The 6257-nt window shown below is 42.6% G+C and overlaps 1 pseudogene; it reads left to right on the plus strand.

Moving 5' to 3' along the window:
* The first annotated feature begins 5716 nt into the window (after window positions 1–5716).
* On the plus strand, window positions 5717–5949 carry LOC140582552 (U2 spliceosomal RNA; annotated as a pseudogene).
* Window positions 5950–6257: the final 308 nt, after the last annotated feature.

Raw genomic sequence — 6257 nt, forward strand, 5'->3', positions numbered from 1 at the left:
TTTGAGATTTGCTTTCAAATATAAAGTGCATTATAAATTAAATGTATTATTATTATTATTATTATTTAAACGGCAAGGATGAAAATGATTAGGATTAGCTCTGGCCAAAATAGGGCTTGTAAACTTTTGTGGTACTCAGAATTAACCCAAACAACTATGACTCTATAATCCTCTATAATCACTCTCACTCTGTCACACTTGAATCAAACTCCAGACCTCGCATGTAATGAGCAAAATTTTCTTCTTTATTCAGCAATCCAGCATAGTGTTCCAGCCACACTCGGGGACAATGCGCAATGCACCCCGCACCCAGAAATCAGCAGGTTAATATACTATAAGACGAATTCCCCTATATGGACTTCTAAGTCCTGATTGGTTACCAAACATCTGTAAACCAGGTGTCTTAAAATGGATGAGAGAGGGATATAGGGCTCTCGAAGGAACAAACAGGCACGATTAGGTTCACTCAAATACACTTTAATAAGTAATACAAAATGATCTCACATTAACACCAATACTGAGCTATCATATTGAAGGCAATGCAAAATAACTCGTACTACAACGGATATCAAATAATATATATCTTATAGCTAATAGTATTAGGTGCAAAGGTATGAATATATATAGAAAAGAAGCAATAATACATAAAAGAAGCAAGGAAACATAAGTTACGAAATATTATCACAAGCGGCGATAATTTACTCGCAACAATCAATGGAAAGCATAAGCAGTTGCAAAGCTATTTACACTCGGACGTGCTATCATCACCCACCTTCATGGACTGGGGAGCCCTTTCAGTCCTGGCAGGAGACCAACACGTGAGTTCCGAGAAAGTGCCGGGCGATGCGCGCTCTATCCCACGGCTGAACTCCGGTCAGTACTGGGATCTCCCCCTTCCTTTATACTAAATTTAGAGTTGCGTGTGGGCAGGGGGTAAGCTGGCCAGGCTCACCCCTTCCCCCCAGGCAATATATGGTGCTCCAATTCCCCCTTTTGTCCGAGTGATTCTGCTTACGATAATACAATACAATGGGCGTCCTGGCGCCAGGTGACTTTGCGCAACGCCTCCCTGTTCCCCCCTACAGGCAATATAGGGTGCTGTATACCAACCCCCCACCCTATCTCCCGAAACCAAGATAAGCATCCTGGCTTCTTTTATGAGCCCAAGTTATTAATGGTAAAGTTAGGTTTTACAGGGGATCGTTAAATAACGTGTTCGTGCAGTCTAGTGACATTTGGGGTGAATCATGGACGATTGATCTGAATTTCAGGACGATCAGTCCACACGCGATCGGAATTAATCCACAATTACAACTTTCCAGAATATTATAGTAAAGTTAATTCCATGTCACGTGGGTGACGTAATCGTCCGCAAATTCATCCTAATACACCAGGTTTCAAACATACAACAAACATAATACGCCACCTCTATTGGTCTACTTCAAGGATGTTCAACTTCCAATCCTCGTTAGGCCTAGGCCTCCTATGAGTCCCACACATAAGCCTGTCTATCCAGCCTAGGAAGGAGGGCAAAAACCCTAAACATTAGGGAAATTCCACTCCCACCCCAGCAAAAAGATGCAACCCCCCCTTCGGTGTCCATGGCTGGCATGGCTCACAACGCTATCAGTAAGGGAAACCCCAACCCTATACTACCTAAATAAAGACTTCAGCGTAAACATATACAACCCTTATGGATACATAACTTGCTTGTGTGTTCAAATGCTACCATACAACAAACTGCGTCTAGCATAGTATAGCAGCTACATTTCAAGGCTTCCTGCAGGTCCCCTTTCTCCCCCCGGCGATGTTCCCTTCAGCCCAGTTCTACAAGGTCTGTGGCCTGCAAAGCTGGTTCCATGCAGGTGGCTGCGAGGCAAGGACACACGGCACCATCCCCAAAACAACAAAACCTGAGACACAAGAACAATCCCACAATGCCTCCCAACCCTGGCCTACCATCACTTTAAATTTCCCTTCCACACTCTGAACTAATGTTAAACATACTGTACATAATCCTGAAAAGGAGTGGTCACTAAAATTAAACAGCTCGCAGATCTTCACAATGCAAGAAATGCAAAGATGGAGAAAGCGAAGAACAGTTCACAGCCGGCTGGGCACATTGTCATCATCAAAGATTTTAGGCATGTTTATTTATATAGCACAATTCGGGCACAAGGCAATTCAAAGTGCTTTACAAAGACAAGGATACAATCAAATTAAAATGTCAAAATCACATTTCAAAGATAAGTAAAAGAAATAATAATGAAAATAAATAATTTTATTAATCAATTACAATGAACACATAATAATAAGAAAAAGCCAAAATAAATAAATAGGTGACTGAAAAGACGTCACATTTTAATGACAGAAAATGACTGGTGCTGCACTAGGAAACTCTGACCATGCAACAATTCATCTAATTCCAGCATACAGACAAAATCTGAAAACTGCTAAACCTGTCGTTACTAGAGTGAAACACTGGAGATGTGGAGCTGTAGAGCAATTAAAATCATGCTTTGACTCGACAGACTGGAATGTTTTCAAAACTGCTATTAACAGCGTGGATGAATACACGGACACTGTAACATGGCACATAAGCTTCTGCGAGGACTCTCGCATTCCCAAAAAGTCTGTTGTCAGCTATAATAATGACGAACCATGGTTTACAACTGAACTCAGGCAGCTTCCTAAAACAAAAGATGTAGCTTACAGGAGTGGTGACAAAAACCTGTTCAAATTCTACTGCGGGTTTGAAAAGCCACATTCGCGCATCATACAGCCCTCACCTTTTCAATGGCCTTCTTCACACCTGGGTACCTTCACACCTCGCCCACACTATACCCAGCTCACCCCCCCCCCCCCCCCACGTCCAGCCACCTCCCCAGGAGAATCAACGACAGAGATGTAAACAAGATCTTCAGTAGCCAGAATACAAGGAAAGCTCCTGGTTCAGACTCTGTCTCCCCAGCCACTCTGAAGCACTGTGCAGATCAATAGTCACCTGTCTTCACAGATATTTTCAACCAGTCACTGAACCAGTCAGTGACTACAGACTGGTGGCTCTCACATCGGTGGTAATGAAGGCTTTTGAGAGACTTGTGCTATCATACCTTAAAACCATCACAGACTTATCGCTTGACCCCAGGCTACAGTCTGCCTACAGAACCAACAGACCTGTTGGACGATGCAGTTAACACTGGACTCCATTTCTTGCTCCGACACTTGGAGTGCCCTGAGACATATGTTAGGATTCTGTTTGTGGACTTTAGCTTTGCATTTAATACTATTCTATCGGAGCTAATGCGGAATGAACTCTCACAACTGTCCGTGCCTGATCCAAAATAACATGTTATAACCACGATGGCCCAGTTTTACGCTACAATCATTGAGTCCATCGTCACCTCCTCCATCACAGCCTGGTTTGGATCAGCCACTGAACGAGACAAGGCCAGACTGCAACAGATCATTCACTCAGCAGAGCGAATAATCGGCAGTAACCTGCCTACCCTCCAGACACTGTAGATCACCAGAACCAGGAAACGGGCATACAAAATCTTTGAGGACCCATCTCACCCTGCTCACCACATCTTTCAAGCCTTACCCTCCAGGAGAAGACTCATGGCAATCAGAACCAAGACCACAAGACATGCCAAGAGCTTCTCCCCTCAGGTAGTCTCTCTCATTAACCAAACCAGTCTCTGAATGGACGTTCAATTAATAGTCAGCTGCAGTGAAATATCCACCAGCATAACCAGTGAACAACTGATAAACTTCCTCTATGATTATATTCTGCACTCTTGCACATTATGCACACATACTGCAAACTCTGTATACATATTGCACTCTTGCACATATAGTTGACTTGGCTGCTACTTAATAACGGCACCATTTAAGAGCCCTTTAAATGATTATACCATTTATATAGTTTATATTCATACTACAATGATTACTATGTACACACACATATATAAATATCATAATACCATCATTACTACCATTAATAAACTTAATTATCATATAATTATCATATTACCCAATTGCCAGTCTATTGTTTATTACCTTTCTGCATATGTCTTTGCTAAATGTGGGTAACTCTCGCCAGTGTGGGGAAGCAATAAAAAAGGCCAACAGAATGTTGGGTTATATCTCTAGGTGTGTGGAGTTTAAGTCAAGGGAGGTGATGATACACTTATATAATTCCTTGGTAAGACCCCACCTAGAATACTGTGTGCAGGTTTGGTCACCATACCTCAAGAAGGACATTGCTGCCTTAGAAAAGGTGCAACGAAGAGCTACGAGAATGATTCCTGGTCTTAGAGGAATGTCTTATGAGGAGAGGTTAGCGGAACTGAATCTGTTTAGCCTTGAGCAAAGGAGACTAAGGGGGGATATGATTCAGGTCTATAAGATTCTAACGGGTCTGGATGCTCTTCAGCCAAATGACTATTTCAATATTATTCTAAATACTAGAACTCGTGGCCATAAGTGGAAATTAGCGGGAGAACATTTTAAAACAAATTTGAGGACCGTCAGACTCATGTAGGGCTCCGTTGTCCTGCTGGACCACAAGTCTGTTGTAGTTGCATAGTATTCCACGTGCGACAGTTCTGCTTCAATCTTAGATTTGCATTTTTCATACAGCTCTTTTATCGCAGCTTGGGAAAAATATGTGCGGGATGGTATAACATACCGCCTGTCAAGCGTTCGGATCATTTTCTTAAATCCCTCTTTGGCGACGGTATTTAATGGCAACATATATTTAGCGATATGAAACGTTATTGCGTCTGTTATTTCTTTCTGTCGTTGAGAGCCTTTCTGGTAAGGTGTCACACTGGCAAAGGCATCACAAATATTTGTTTGTTTTGGTTGACATCCAGATTTGGCTTTGTATTCGTCGTAAAGAGCTTTGTGGTGCCGTTTTAAGTGATCAGACAAATTGGTGGTGTTTCCATGTTTTGTGGCCACAACTTTATGACACTCCATGCAAAGTACCTCTTTTTGGTCAACATCCACCTTTTTGTAGCCGAAATAGTCCCAAATAGATGATTTCGACTTTCTTTTTGGTACGAAATCATTTTTTTTACGGCGGATTCTCTTCGTCGCGCATTTTTAGCAGTGAATGTTGGCTGTGAGCGGTGAGCAGCGACACAGCGAACCAATCACTGTGCAGGCACGCGGAACGTGCATGTCACCCCAGCAACAAGCCATACAACAAACTCGTGTTTACTGTGTGCTACCGTTCTCTTAATACACAATGGGCTTCTACCCTTCACATCGTATGTTCCGGCGATGTGACTATCGCTCACGCGCACATCGCGATGTCGATGTCAAAACAGAATATCGTTCAGCCCTAGTGCAGAGCTTGGAAGTCTGCGGATGTGTTCCTTTTTAACCCTCTGGAGTCTTGGGGTAGGGGACACACTTTCACTAACTGGGGCATGCTCACACATTTCATTCAATATCATAAACTTAATTCCTGGCAAATAAATTATTTCTTATATATTTGGTTTGGCAACAAACTCATCTTAATCTTAGTGTACTTTGTAAATATGTCAGATTTATGTGAAGTTTGTAATTTGACATTCAAAGTATAGACATTGCAAAATGCACTTTGGAACACTCTGCGGGTAGTTCTGTTTGTTTAATATTATCTTTGAAAGTCTTATTGTACTGTGTTGGCATGATTTGCATAGTGTGGGAATGTTTCAGCCTTATAGATTGTGATTATGTGTTAATGTAAGTAGTACAAGCATAATATTTATTATTCATGTATTTGAGCTGATTTACATTTTGTTTTGGTATGAAAAGGTTATTTTGATACGTCCCCCATGGAGGGGACCACATATTAAACGGATTTTTGGAACAGGGAGCCGGAAGTGGGGCTTGCCCCGTCTCCTCCAGGCATCGACCCGGTATTGCAGTGCTTCCAGGAACGGTGCACCTCTACTGCCCCCTGTTGTTGAAAGGCAGAACTGACTGACTGAATGGGTGACTAATAGACTGAGTGCCTCTGGATGGCCAACTAATTAACCGCATGTGGTGTGAGGGAGGGGCCCTGTCTGTGCGCGGCCCCCATTTCCCGCCTTTTTTCTTTTTTTTTAAAGTAAGGTGACACGCTGTCGTTTGTGCGGTGGGCAGCTGTGCTGAGGTAAGGCATGACTTCATCTTTGCCTTTTGAATTTTCCCTCATGTTTGTTTAAATGATTGCTGTTTCTTGAGAGGACAGGAGGACAGGGAGGATGCCGGTGGCTGCG

The sequence above is a fragment of the Paramormyrops kingsleyae genome, chromosome 24 (assembly GCF_048594095.1).
Source record: "Paramormyrops kingsleyae isolate MSU_618 chromosome 24, PKINGS_0.4, whole genome shotgun sequence".
NCBI lineage: Eukaryota > Metazoa > Chordata > Actinopteri > Osteoglossiformes > Mormyridae > Paramormyrops > Paramormyrops kingsleyae.